Source organism: Periplaneta americana, chromosome 16 (assembly GCF_040183065.1).
Source record: "Periplaneta americana isolate PAMFEO1 chromosome 16, P.americana_PAMFEO1_priV1, whole genome shotgun sequence".
NCBI lineage: Eukaryota > Metazoa > Arthropoda > Insecta > Blattodea > Blattidae > Periplaneta > Periplaneta americana.
The window spans coordinates 180,440,137-180,456,105 of NC_091132.1; the positions used below are offsets into that span (position 1 = coordinate 180,440,137).

Below are 15,969 nucleotides of genomic sequence, written 5' to 3' on the forward strand. Positions count from 1 at the left end.
AGCAACTATGCATGGATGCATATTTCCTTTGTATTGAGCTTCGTGGCTGTATAATGGTTTGAACGTTAGGTGGCAAGAATTCGATAGTTATATTTTGGTATTGAGTAACATAATTATAGATGTAATGAATAGTATGGGAATGAAGTTAGGCATAATATAAACTGGAACGTCCACACCTGTGGAGTAACGGCTAGCGCGTCTGGCAGCGAAACCAGGTGGCCCGGGTTCGATTCCCGGTCGGGGCAAGTTACCTGGTTGGGGTTTTTTCCGGGGTTTTCCCTCAACCCATATGAGCAAACGCTGGGTAACTTTTGGTACTGGATCCCGGACTCATTTCACCGGCATTATCACCTTCATATCATTCAGACGCTAAATAACCTGAGATGTTGATACAGCGTCGTAAAATAACCTACTAAAAAAATAAACTGGAACCTTTCACAAGAACAGTAGCGTACATGAATTCTTACATAAATAGGCCTATGCGCATTTCATCGTATTATCACAGTCTAGTAAGTATATAGTCACGAAGCTTGAGTTATTGAGGGTACTAGGAACAATAGACTGTGCCGGTACTATTTGGCATTGTCTGTTATGAGGTGATAGTAGTGATCCTAATGGTTAGCAACTAGCTATGGTTGCATATTCCCTACGTATTGAGCTTCGTGACTGTACATACTAGACTGCGGTATTATTATAAATACGAGAGTGAGGCTAACCAACAATTCATTACAGTAAACGTCCGCTCCCACTTAGCGGAATCGAATCGAACAGATTTCTCTTCACAATGTATTTAAATGGAAGATAGCAGAAAGTGGCGCGTCGAATCGAATCGAATCGAAAAGAACAGAATTCAGGAGCTAGATGCCGGAACAGAATTTCTTGTTTCGGGTATGATCGTAGTTCTCGTGAAGCTTTCGTAAAAAAACAAATGAACTATATCCACTCTTGGTTGGGGGGGGGGGGGTTAATTCATTTACTATTGAAAGTTGTTGTTGATACAAAAATCTCAAATGAATATGAACGAAGAAAATCTTGTGTAGAATTATCCTCTTCTGTATGACAAAACACAAAAGTACTGTACGGTTCGATTCTACTAGATGTGAGCGGGTGCAGACCCTTTGTTTCGATTCGATAAGTGGGAGTGGACCTTAAGAATCACACTTTAAGCCTACTTCCTCAGGATAGGCAGATTATCCTAAGTAATACTTGTGGCTTTTTATGAAATTAATATTTTAAAACCTTCTGATTATTATTTCTTTTGTTGAAACACTTAGAAACAGTGAGTGGAAAACAATCGTACTTCAGAAATGAATCTGTGTTGGAAAGAGTGACTGTAGAAGGAATGATGGTGATCAGGAAGGAAAAAATGAATTGGTTGGATCACTGCCTGAAATTTCCTGAAAAAAATATGACTCGAGTTCAGATGAGTTCAATGAAGTCGATACTAGTGATACTGACTTTGTGAAAGAAACTGAAAAAACATTTAAAGAGAAGGTGGAAGTAGGTGATTGGATCGTAGTGTCATGCAAAGGTAAAAAAACTATTGGTCGATTTGTTTGATACATTTTAGAGTCAGGACCTGTAGAAGAATGGACTGTGAAATTCTCATGACATATAAGTGACAGAAAATTTAAATGACCACAAAATATATTTTTGTGATTGACAGTTCTCAAATTGATACTATACGTTCACAACCTACACTTATAGATAAAAATTAACGTTTAATTTGTTTCTATTTTAATGAAAGTTTTGAAAGACTGTCTGTGGAATAGATGTAAGATGTTAAAATACATTGTAATTAGTTTTAGCAAAAATGTTATTGATAGTCCATTGCACAACTCTGAAATACCTTTTCAAACTGGACTATTAGCATTGTAAACCAGAATCTCACATAAATTTTGAATATAAAATAACTATCATATATCCCCAAGGAGTGTATCACATATTCCCATGGTACGGAGAACTGATACACTTTACATTCAGGTAAAAATTGATTGTTATTTTGTATGTTCAAAAAATGTTTTTCAGTTCTGTATTTTCTTAATGTGCTCAATAAGCTCTTTACAACCAAATAATTGAGTAAATAAAGCTACAGAAAGCATATTTTTGGCCGCAATATTCATTTCTTATCCATGAGTATCAAGCATCCAAAGTCTTCCCTACCCACTATAGGCTACTATGTTCACTTTTAACACAAACACTGTATTTTTAACAGGTGAAATTTCGGTGCCCCTCTACACTACACACAGGACAAAAATACGTACTCAGGCCGTGTCTCAAAGCTACATTTTCAGCTGAAGTGAACTAGATTGTTGACTAAATAGCCGGATGTGACGTCAGAAGTTATGTTCCAAAGCTACATAGTGCATAGCACTCAAGTCCGCAGTAGCTAGTAAATGAAAATGCTTGCTCGATTGTTGACTTGTTCACTAAACAAACATGGATACCTCATCAGCAATTGGGGTTATGAAATCTGAAAATGCTTTGGAAGTGAAATAATGTAAATATAATGTAGAATAACACGTTAAATTTGAACACCGACATTGTTAGTATCTTCTGTACAATGTTTTAAACATTATTGTAATATAGGCCTATTAAGCCCTTATCTTTTCCACATAACTCATAATGAAACTGCATTAGGACATTGCCTTCTTAACCCTAATCTGCCTGGTTTTCTGACATGTGGCGATTTTTGTAATTTCTTCAACATTTGTTCAAAGCCAAATAACTTCAAAATATTATTGGCAATGGTAAAGTTTAGCGGTCCCTGCTTAGGTCGTTATTGCAGCCTTATTGGCAATGGTAAAGTTTAGCGGTCCCTGCTTAGGTCGTTATTGCACGCATGCAAGTACAACGGGATTCAAAAGCACTGCCATAATAAAAGAAGGCTGACGGTTTTATGTATGCAATTGACGGCGTAGTTTACGAAGTCGACACTAGAGTGGCATAGAAAGCGCAATTATATTAATCTGTCTATGATTATATTTACACAATGAACGTCTGTCACTTTAATCTCTCCTTTAAATGTCAGTCGACGGTTCGAACCCCGAAATGAAGTTATTCTTTATTATAGGTATATAAAAAGCGCAATTATATTAATTGTCTGTGAATATATTTACACAATGAACGTCTGTCACTTTAACCCCACTTTTAAATGTCAGTCGACGGTTTAACCTCTCTTTTAAATGTCAGTCGACGGTTCGAACCTCCAAATTAAATTATTCTTTATTATAGGTACATAAAAAACGCAATTATATTGTCTATGAATATATTTACACAATGAACGGCTGTCACTTTAACCTCACTTTTAAATGTCAGTCGACGGTTCGAACCCCGAAATTAAATTATTCTTTATTATATATATAATACAATTGCTCGAAAAATCTAAATAAAGTGTATACAGAATGAACTTCTCCCTTTAAATCTCAGTTTACAGTTTGAACCAAGTGACGGCTATATTTTCCGAGTTCGGGCCCCGAAAATTAATTACTTTTTTGAGGGTATAATTCAATTGCTGTAAAAATCTAAAAACTTGTATACACAATGAATAATACACAATACTGTAATAAATTTAATTAAATTTCGGGTCTCGAACTGAGAATATATAATCGCCCTGGGTTGAAACTGTAGACTGATGTCTAAAGTGAGAGGGTAATTTTGTATACTTTTTTTTTTTAGATTTTTCCAGCAATTGTATTATATCTATAATAAAACAATAATTAATTTTCGGTGCTCGAACTCAAAGAAATATAGCCGTCACTGGGTTCAAACTGTGGACTGAAGTTTAAAGTGAGAGGATAGTTGTGCATACTTTTTTTTTTCAAGCAATTGTATTATATCTAGAATAAAGGATAATTAAATTTCGGGACTCGAACTGAGGAAATATAGCCGTCAGTGGGTTCCAACTGTGGACTGACATTTAAAGTGAGAGGTTCATTTTCTATACATGTTTTTAGATTTTTCCAGCGATTTCATTATACCTACATAGGGGTTCACAACCAGAGTGGACCAAGTTCATCTGGAATAGTTCTGAGATATTGAGTCTTCATTCACCTTCCATAGGAAATGCTGTCCTCTGTGGAGTAACAAATGAGTTCTGGACTTTGTTTGTTATGGCAATGGATAAATCTAAGTTTTCTTCATCCGAGATTGTATTACTCCACAAACTGATCACGGGTGGACTTGGTCAACTCTGGTTGTGAGCCCTTCAAATAATAATTAAATGTCGGGATCGAACTAGGGAAATATAGCCCTGACTGGGTTCAAACTGAAGACGGATATTCGATGGAAGCGAATGTGACTCTGGTGTAGCCAAAAATTAATAATTAAATATCGGAGATCGAACTTGGCAAATATAGCCCTGACTGGGTTCAAATTGAAGACTGATATCAATGCCGTCCACACCTGTGGAGTAACGGTCAGCGCGTCTGCCGCGAAACCAGGTGGCCCGGGTTCGATTCCCGGTCGGGGCAAGTTACCTGGTTGAGGTTTTTTCCGGGGTTTTCCCTCAACCCAATATGAGCAAATGCTGGGTAACTTTCGGTGCTGGACCCCGGACTCATTTCACCGGCATTATCACCTTCATCTCATTCAGACGCTAAATAACCTAAGATGTTGATAAAGCGTCGTAAAATAACCTACTGAAAAAAAATATATCAATGCCTTCTCGATCTAGACCAAGGGCCTGTTTCTCGAAACTCATGGACTACAGTAATAATATTAGTCTGCACGGTAGTAATATTAGTTTATTAAATAAAATTTTTACAAAGTCTGTGTTTCTAGAAACTACAAGGGTAAAGTAGTAGTTACCAGTTCACAGACTAGTAATATTGTTCGATTTCACCAGTTCATAAATGATTCTGTTTCTTAAAATGCTGATTTAGTTGATTATACTAGTATTCAACAGGAATATTGCTACAAGACTCTAAAGATTGGATGATTTCTATATTATCAGTTACCAGTGACAACCTTTCTCAGATAATCAAAAGAAAATATTGCCCTCACTTCATTTCATTTAATTACAATATTAGGTACTGTAATACTAATGAAATCTATATGGTAAAATTTTTGGTAATATAAATCTCGTTTTTAGTTCTAATTTTGTACATTATCAAAAATGTATTATTTTCAATGCGAATGCGACTCTGCTGTACCCAAAAATAATAATTTAATGTCGGGGATCGAGCAAATATTGCCCTCACTTCATTTCATTTAATTACAATATTAGGTACTGTAACAGTAATGAAATCTATATGGTAAAATTTTTGGTAATATACATCTACTTTTTGGTTCTAATTGTGTATATTATCAAATATGTATTATTTTCAATGCGAATGCGACTCTGCTGTACCCAAAAATAATAATTTAATGTCCGGGATCGAGCAAATATTGCCCTCAATGGGTTCAAACCAAAAACGTTGGTTCAAACTGCAGACATATTTCGCGAATGCGACTCTGGTGTAACCTTCGTAAACTACGTCCATAATTCCATAGATGAAACCCTTAGCCTTCTGTTATTTCCGTCATCCTTTTGAGTCAAATAGTACTTCCTGTCCAAAGATTGTAAATTCCATTGTTATTTTCATGCGTGCAAGAACGACCTAAGCAGGGACCGCTAAACTTTACCATTGCCATTCCTAACAAGGACTGGAAAGTCAGTGAGTAAACTAAACAGTGAGAAATTGTAAAAATAATCATATGTTGCCAAAACAGCGACTGGAAAGTACTATATGTACCTGTGGTACCCAGGGGCGTATTTTGCGGGCTACCGGCGGTAGCCCAAGGAAATTACAAAAGAAAAAGTTTATAATATAACATAATGTAATAATTTTGTATTATCAGTTTTACCATAGTAATTAAAATTAAAGTAATTGTTTGATATATTTTGTGTAATAATAGGGTCAGCGGTAGCCCAAACCCTTTAACCAGTATACGCCCCTGGTGGTACCATACCGTACCGCTAGGCAGATTCGGGTTAATACATTGCTGCACCGTGATGCCATGGTTTTTAAACAAATAGTCTATGAAGAAGGCCATGTTTCAAGCATACATTTCCAAAGCTCCCTAGTGTGTAGTTTACAAGTCACCTAGTTGCTAGTCACTAGTGTGTAGTATGGATTGAACTAGATTGTTGACTAAATAGCCGGATATGACGTCAGAAGTTACGATCCAACGCTACGTAAAGAATAGCAATCAAGTCAGTAGTAGCTAGTAAACGAAAATGTTTGCTTGATTGTTGACTTGTATACTAAAAAAACATTGATACCTCATCAACAATTGGGGGTTATGAAATCTGATGATGCTTCGTAAATAAAATGTGAGTTCAATGTAGAATAACACGTTAACTTGGAACATTGACATTGTTGGTATCTGCGTTACATTTTTTAAATATTGTAATATTTCAGGCCCTTACCTTTTCCACATTTACTTCGATTGCTGACAGCCAAACGTAATTTTCATAGATATCTTTTGAACATCTTTTACAATTCTACATCTTTCTACGTTTCTTTTCTAATGTTTTAGTAAATTACCATTCATTTCACAAACCTGATAAAATAATTGTAACCCACCTATTCAACAATATACGGAACAGTTCAGCAAACAAACACCTGCCAGACTATTAACCCAACGTTTATTGCTCTAAACAACGGCGAAGCGCGAGGATCGAAAGGGCCGTGAAAGAGGGACTAGAACTCTGGAGCAGTGTTGCCATGTCTATTTATTTAGGAGATTCTGTATAATCTACTTTCCGACTTTCAACTAATTAGAAAAAAATATATATTAAAATAAATCTCCTTCTTTTTCAAAAATGTGTGAAAATCTCCTTCATTTTCTCTTTTTAAATCAACATTTTCACAATTTATAAAAGTGGCAATTCCCTTAATTTATTACGGTCAAGTAGCTTTTTAGCGAATAGGGATTATATAGAATGGACAATGAGCGAATTTTCCTGTTGTTTTTCTCTACGAGCCACTGGCGTAGCTAAGACGCTTACCTGCCGATCTGGAGTTGCGCTCGGGCGTAGGTTCGATTCCCGTTTGGGCTGATTAATTGGTTGGGTTTTTTCCGAGGTTTTCCCCAAACGTAAGGCAAATGTCAGGTAATCTATGTTGAATCCTCGGCCTCATCTCGCTATTTACGATTTAAGAAAATATATTATTATTATTATTATTATTATTATTATTATTATTATTATTATTATTATTAATTTATTTTTGAATTCAAAGTTCACTGTGCAGTGATGAAGCGTTTCCCTCATCTCATAAACTTGTTAACTTTTTCATGATCTCTCTCTTTTATTTTATTGCAGAAACTCATGTTCACATTATCATGCTCTTTCAACTACATTCCTTAATAAACAATATATATTTTTTTTGTGTTAGATATTTGACCGTTTGTTAAAATGAATTTATTTTTTATCAGACAGTCTATCAAAGGTAGAGAAGTGATTTTACATCATATTGTAGATATGACATACATAAATATACATAAAAGAGTTCATCACAGAATGTTGGATACTTTTTGAGTTATGAGGGAAACGCTTCATCACTGCACAGCGAACTTTGAATTTTGAAAAAAATATATAAATAATTTTTTTAATCGTAAAAACATGTGTATCATATAGCAGAAGGACAGTGTTTTACACATACTAATTTTCATTATAGTACAAGATACAGTCATGGAGGAAAAAAAAAATGTTGAATATTTCCAAAATTTTACTCCCTTAAGCTGTACCTAACCCCTTAAGCTCATCTCTAATCTGAACTTATAAAACTTGACAATTATACCATTTTGACAAGTAACAAATGACGACTCTACAAATGATCAAATATCTATTTTATAAAACATTCGCCAATCGGGAAAATGGTGGCAATTCGTGGAATTGAAGCAGAAAAGTGTCAACTCATTTGCCGACAATTCTACTTATTTAATATACTTCTGACACATTTCGTATGTCACAGAAAGTTGACAGTTTATGGGTTCAGTAGTTGTGCCATATTGTAATTGAGACTATTGAATGTTAGTGTGGATTTTATGGAAAATACTTCATTTTAAGTAAGTCATGTTCAATACTACCAGCAGTAGATTTTGCATCAGATATGTCTCTTCGTGAGATGAATAGGTAGTTTTGTAGCTGCTGCTCTTTTGGAAGCATCATTTAGGTGTGTACTGTGTAGATGTCTGGATTTTCAAGCCCCTTGACTTTTTAATACCGGTTTTAGTATTAATTACAGCGTCTACTTCACTGTTAGAATTCATTGTAATTAATCATAGTAGCATGTACAGTACACGTCTTATGAAGCTACGTGTTGACTGGAACACATGTTCTGCAACAATGATCACAGGCCTCGTTATTAACTTTAACTATAAACTTAATTGATTAATTGATGAAGTTTAGCCACATCTATGTTTCCAAGTGCATTATGTTGTTTGTTAAAAGGGCACATGTCCTACACTTCTGTTCTCTTAACAAAAATCGGATATTGAATGCCGTCTAGTTGTCACTTACAGTGGACATTTGTCGATCCTTCTAACATAAATCAATGTCTCTATGCTCAAAGAACATCATAAGCTAAGAAAGTGATTTTCGAAATAAATGTAACTTCGGCCCTCTTAACAAAGAGCTATTCATTTACATTAATGCTCGAATCTACGTAAGTATTAATTTTTGGTTCTACAGAATATATCTGTTATAGTAACAATGATTATTAGAAGAAAATATCCGTTCCGGCGCTGGGGATCGAACACGGATCCTTAGTTCTACGTACCAAGTACTTTATGTCAACATGTATGTCTAAATTTGAGTCAGGCCACAATGGAAAAAACACTAGAGGAAAGGGATTCGATCCGGTATTGTGGATTCGTAGCTCAGACGCCAGAGCACTTGGTACGTAGAACCAAGGACCAGGGTTCGATCTCCGGCGGCGAAACGGATTTTTCTCCTCAAGTAATAATTAATTTTCGAAGCATAGCCTTCACTTTCACGGCCCTTTAGATCCTAGAGCTTAGCTGTTGTAATATATATCACGTAAGCAACGCTGTTGTTGCAAGAAAGTTTTGGTCGATATCCTCATAGAAATTTCGTTTGCTACAAGTGTTAACTTGTTCTAGAGGTACGTTGCAATATATATATATATATATATATATATATATATATATATATATATATATATATATATATATATATATATTAAAGATATTAGTGTAAGTTATATATTGTAAGTAAACACAGACTTGAAATATTATCATTCTAGATTAATTACGGTATATGTATTACGTCACTAGGCCCTACTTGTAAAAAAAAAAAAAAAAAAAAAAAAGTGGACAAACCAATATTTATGTCATTGATTTTCTCACTTATGAATATTCGTTTTTCATCAGTCAGGAAATGTAAAAACAAGGCATAACAAAAGATCACGCAGTCATAGATTCTTATATGGAAGGCAGAACAAAAGGTACGTATCCTGCTACTAACACTCATAAAAGCCTAAATTAATCTAGTCTATTACTATGATGTACCGAAGTACTAACCTACTCTACCTGTCACAGATTCGTAAATTGAAGGCATAAAAAAATGTGCGTATTGTGATATTAACACTCATAAAGAATTCCAGTGAATACCAGCGTGAAACTTTCGTTATGTTACCTAAGTTATGATGGTATGACTGAGGAAAGAGTCTCCCACCTATTGCTATATTAGAAAATAATATGTCGGACTCGTACGCCGTGCACTATAAGTCGCGACGCTGTTATTCCCGGCGTGACTCCTCCTCTTTGCTTACGTCTTAGGAAATGAAGGCTCTATAAAGTCTAGGTAGGTAGTATCGTTCGCCATTTTTGTTCTTTCGTTGCCGAGCTACCATACGAGGAATCTATTTGCCACACCGTTAAACATTATCATGTCGTAGCTCTTATGATAATAAATCAAACGCACTGTAATTCAGCAAATAATTGAGCGGCAAATAACGTGTTCGTGTGCTTTCTGCGAACGCCAACGAAAGAGAGAAAATGGCGGGCGATTATATTAAGTATTTATCGAGCATTAAGAAATGAATAACGTCTTCATAAGCGAATCACAAGACGCACACGCTTAAATGTAGCCGACCTGCAACGCGATTGGCTGCCGGAAATTAGAGCGACGGGACTATAATATACTCAATAGTAAAACGGGCAATCTCATCCTATACGCTGCGAGGTATCATGGCGGACGAGCGCAAGGCTACTACGTGAATCAATTTACCTAACTCTTCATAGACTAATATCACAGTCTAGTATATACAATCACGTAGCTTGAGTTGTAAGGGTGCTAGGATCAATAGACTGTGCCGGTACTATTTCGCATTGTCTGTAATGAGGCGATATTAGCGATCCTAGTGGTTAGCAACTATCTATGGATGGATATTTACTGCGTATTGAGCTTCGTGACTGTATATACTAGACTGTGCTAATATGATAACGCCACTCAAAAAGATCAGCAACCTTTCTCAGCGTTTGAATATCTCCGAACTCATTCTCTGTCATACGAATCCTCTCGTAGACCGTCGGGATAGAGGGCCTTGAAGGCTGCTAAGTTATAGTAACCTGATATAGCGTAAATTTTGATTAAATCCTTGCAGACGGCTAGAATGAAGACTTTCTTAGACAATTTTGAGTGTGTGCATGGCATAGCATAACGGAACAGTGTCAAAACTAACGCGACGACGTGTGTCTCGGAGCGGTACATGGCCAGTTGCGAAACCAGTTCCTTCCTGCACTTATGTCACTTGACTTCCAATGCACAAGTAATGGTTTATGCTGGATGCAGCCCGACCACACACAACAAATGTTGTTCTCGAATTCCTGCATCAAACGTTTAGTGAAACAGTGTTGTCCCACTGCTTTCCTCATCGTCATAAATGTGGTCAAATTTGGCCACCTCACAGCCCCGACATCAATCCCTGCGATTATTTTCTTTAGGGATTCTTAAAAGAACACGTCTTCCGGCGGCATCCTTGAGATCTGGATGTGTCACATCATACATGGGAGTCATTGTCTGGTTTTGCCTTCTTAATATAAGGAAATTCACTCTCCAGTTGTGTAACTTACACGCTCGTTTAGACATTGTCGGTGAAACAAACAGGAGTCAAAATTATAACTAGTACATAAGTCTATTGGTTGTAATGTCCGTCTTTTTTCAGTCTGGAAATTAGCACAATTATCACAATGAGATATCACTAGAGGGCGGATTTATATGCATTAAAACTAGTGAATATATGCATGCATTTAAGCAGTAAAAATGTTGGAAACAGCCTATGCTCTAAAAATTAAGCAATATGCACCAAAAAATGTTGATTTTTCATTGAAATTCACAATTTTCTCATCATTTTCAATTAAAGTCACAATTTTCTCATACATTTATTTACGTAATAAATGTAATGAACTAATGATAAAAATGGAATGATGTTATTCTTTCATTGAATCGGTTTGGCAATTAAATTATAATTAGGCCTACTTACATAATTCTCATTAGTCATGTGCTCATATCATTAATCATTATATTCATTATATCAAATAACATTCACCAATCACTTCATGACCATTTGATCAATTGTTTTTTTTACAATACACAACTAAATATTTCTCCAAATTTTCTAGCAAAAAAAAAAAAAAAACATTAAGTTTACTGTAAGTAGTATAACAAAAATATTTACTGCAGAGTTATATTGATATTATAACTAATAATATAATAAAGATATATAATAAAATTAACTCACATTTTTGTCACACACTTGGTAGAGTACAATTTTCCCATCCGTTGATAATGTAGCATTCCCCTCAATCCACTGTTAAAGCAAACATGTTTCGCTACTTTTTTTTTACTTTCCCTTTACTTTATAACTGCTGTTACCTGACCCACGTAGGTCATTGTCACTACGGCCTCATACACAAAGAAATATCGGTTTGGGTGTAAAATTATTGAATTGTCTTGAAACTTAAACTTCTGTTTTCAGTTTTATTAGATGTTATTCTCACAGTTATGGAACAATTTTAAAATTTCAACGATCACGAATGATTGTCGTTGCGTTGGAGTAGAGAGTTTCAAACAATGAATAGTTAATATTTAAATATAGGTTTAAGAAGTCATTAATTAGTAACGATCTTCGGGTAAAAAGTGTAATAATTATATGCATCCTCATGCAAATATTTTAAAAATATGCACTAACCCCTTCAATATACATTCATATGCACTATAAAATTTCCTCGTTGATTCACCCATAGCATGAAATACAATCCTCTCATACATGCATATGTTTAACCTTCAAAGAACGAAACATTCAAATATGTCAAAATCTGCCCTCTAGATATCACATAGGATGAAAGCCTCACGACTTTCGGCACATAAAAGTGTGTTAAATCTCACCTGTCCGTAGTATCTGGCGTCGTGTTTCCAACTATGCTAGATTCAAATAAAAAAAACATAGCTACAAGCCTTGAATAAGTCACAGAACATCACTACTTCTCAGTTGTACATTAAATCATTACGAAATGCGATCGAGAAAGTAGTGTTACGGTACGTACATTGTTGAAATTAAAGCCAGGGCTACCAACTAGGAATCCCTCAAGCTAAGTGACGCAAGATGATAGCCATAGTCATATCGATTTTAATTCGGAATAAACATGCAGTGATTTTCGGGTGCTTGAAGTGTCTACAGGCTCAAAGCGGGGCATTCGTGAGTCCCGCCCATCTTTCTTCGACAGCGGGACACTACTCTGAAATGCAGGTGGTTGATATATAACGGTTGTTTCCCAATTCGTTCTCTTAATTCAATGGTTATGATCATGAGTAGAACCTTCTTTAGTTACAAGCCGGAGCATGGGTAGGTTTGGCAATGCTGAATGGAGGAGGGTGATTCGAAAGTGATATTGATGTAATTGTGCTTGCTCATTGCGTTCGTTGTACATAATGTGTATTTTTTCAATATTACTTTATGCACAAAGGTAAGATCAAGATTCAGAGTAGTGATGTAAATTATTATGGATTCGAAAATAGTGTTTTATTGCAATCAATTAGCTATACTTCAGAATTACGGCGTAAGTAGGCTACTTACATACAAAGACTGCCACTTAAAATAATTACAAAAAAAAACATGTTTCTTTTTAGTAATAGTACAAGGGTAAATAAATAACTAAATACACAGACAGACAGACATTCCTTGCACCGTAACTAATAAAATCAATAATGCAATAAAGACGTAAGTTCCTACGCAGTATTTTTAAGTTCCATTCAGTTAACAAATTTGTGGCTAGTAGATTGACAATGACTTGCCGCTTTATGTTGTTTCACCTCAGACGTGAAAGGTCTAGGATATCATATACATTTTAATTTCATGTGATTATCTGTCGTGCTTATCTATAAATATTTCAAATGCCCAGAAAGCCAGTGTTAGTTTGAACTTGGCCAGTCACCATAACAATACTGTTATACTAAATTATTTCTTATAACCTTTTTAAAATATAAGTTTAAATAAATATAACTACAGAAATCGAGGTAAGAACGTAAATTATGCAAATAAAATAAAAAGGTGAATGTTACTTATGTCCCGCCCACTATAGGAGACATAGGCCAGTTTTATACTAATCCTAAACATTTAGTATAACTTGTTGCTTGTGTAGACAGTCTTTAACATTAGATTTGCGAAAATTGGTTTATAGCGCAACATTGGCAGTGATAGAAGTGTGAAATAAATATTCGGGTGAAACGAGCGTTGAGCGACTTCCGCCGATTTTGGAATAGACACCGACGCACTTGAACTGCCAACATAGAAAACAAAAAATCACACTCAATCGCTTTCACCTTCATCTTGACGTGATAATAAAAGCTTAAACTAACCTAACCTAAGTGCGTTGGTGTCTTCCAAAATCGACGTAAGTCGCTTGAACGCTCGTTTAACCAATATTCGTTCAGTGGGGGGTGGATACTCTACATTGACCAATAAAAAATGTAAACAGAGGAAATTAATAACATATTATAATAAAGTATGAGGCTGTAAATAAAGTTAGGCCATTATAAAGATCTATGAAAAAATGAAGAAACATACTTTCAACATAATGTGTAACAAAACAAATCATTATCTATTAAGTATGTGCCAATTAGCGTAAACTCAGAGAACTTTAAATTCTGTAAATACGAAGTGAAAAGAAACATGTTTATAACTAATTTAGTACAAAAGAAATAATATTAATAAACAAACCTTGAAAACCAACAAATTGAGTGCATGCATCTACAAATTATAAGTAATTCTGTCGTATAGCAGGCATTCCGAAACTTCAACAAACCTGCAACATTTATGGGATCACAAAACAGCTGTTTACAATGAACTAGAAAATCAACGGCTTAACTATTGATATAGCAGGCGAGACCCAATAGTTTGGCTAGAATTCTGATACATCACAAACCACAAGTAAAACTATAAAAATGCAGTTTATACAATATTTAATATTTAGAAGAATTGTCAATCACTTTGTAAAAAATTGCCAAAGACTGTAGCCATATTTTGATTTGTTGTCTTGTTTTTATCGCCAACACGCACTTAGTTTATAATACATCAACAATTAACGTTTGGTACGACCGCGAACATAATTCCAGTGGCACACACTTATATTGTAACATTAATTTACAATGAAAATCAGCATTAGTACAAACACGTGTTCTGTATCGTAGGCCTCTGCTTGACAGTTAGTTACAGTTTTGCCGACGTATGGCTCCAGCTTGTAACTGAAGAAGGCTCTAACAGAACACATTGGTAGGGAATCGAATACTGTTCAAGTAAAATATAAGTACGTATTTTGTAAAGTAGAATATCAAATAAAATCTAGTATAGACAACGAAAAAGGGAAGGAGATATAGGAACAGAGACAAAGATAGAGGCAAAAAGCTTTCTTTTCTACTAATAAGAAATTATATTTATGACGCGACCATCTCACCATTCAAATAGCCACTTTCTACGATAACACTGGTGACAAATTTTCTATTGTGCATAGGGAAACATTTTCTTAGCCAGCGGTTGGTAATGACTCTTCGTCATTGACCCATATCACGCCAGTTGTGTAGATCAATATTATTTACCAACAGAATCGTTGTCCAGGATGTCCCAGAGCAGGCAGGTCTATGCTGTGACCCACGATGAGATAATCTGATGATGGGGATTTGTTGGAATGCTGAAGGGGAACCTGAGATAGTGCAGAAATCCCTTTTCTTCTACAGTAGAGGATTTTTCGCTATAATAGTACTAAATTTGTTCCATATGCTTATGTAGCAGATTATTGGTTTCAGACGTGTTTAAAAGTTTAATATTTATCCTACTTACTTATCCTGCCATAAGGCCTTCTCTTTTACTCTGAATACAATTAAAATAACAATTACAATCTAATGTAGGGTAATTATGAAAACACTATCTAATTAATAAAGCATACACAATGTACTGATGAACTAATATGTTTTTTAAATAAAATAAATTACCACATAACTGTGTTAACAATTTAAATTATGGTGTTGTTATATGTGTTTATTGTAAAGTTGTTATTTACTTAATTAAAAATAACTTAAGAATTCATCAGTGAATATACACGTGTTAAAAGAGTGTATTCAAGAATGTAAGTAGACAACTTACTGTAGAAGTTAAAAACAAAGAAGAAACTAGTTACCTGTACTGAAGTGAACATTAAACGTGGAATAGTTATGTATGGATGAAGTTATTGGAGGTTGAAATATTTTCTGCTAGAGTAAGGCAACTACTTACAAGAAACTATGTTTGAACGAGTATCAGATACTGATCAAGTATCTAGTAAGTTTGCGTCTGAATTTAATTTTATTTTGACAGTCTCTAATACTAACAGGCAGCGAATTCCAGGGTCTTGGCAGGATTAATGTGAAAGAAGATGAGTGTGGGGAAGCTTCATTTGATTTAGATCATAGCAACCTGTAATGAA

General features: G+C 35.0%; 2 protein-coding genes across 7 annotated transcripts in view; one reads left to right on the top strand and one right to left on the bottom strand.

The window, feature by feature from the left end:
• The window catches only part of LOC138692134 (zinc finger protein 678-like), a 73,571-nt gene extending 66,910 nt beyond the window's left edge, over positions 1-6,661 (bottom strand). For 3 of the 6 annotated variants that reach the window (XM_069815123.1, XM_069815119.1, XM_069815118.1), the window contains exon 1: positions 6,413-6,539. The gene's annotated coding sequence lies outside the window, so the exon portion shown is untranslated. Of the gene's footprint in view, positions 1-6,412; positions 6,540-6,569 lie in introns of those variants that run through there. The other 3 variants (XM_069815124.1, XM_069815120.1, XM_069815117.1) reach the window with 1 other exon arrangement.
• Positions 6,662-7,886: 1,225 nt separating this feature from the next.
• LOC138692140 (zinc finger protein 235-like) overlaps positions 7,887-15,969 on the top strand; it is an 81,407-nt gene continuing 73,324 nt past the window's right edge. The window contains exon 1 of the mRNA XM_069815133.1: positions 7,887-8,055. The gene's annotated coding sequence lies outside the window, so the exon portion shown is untranslated. The remainder of the gene's footprint in view (positions 8,056-15,969) is intronic.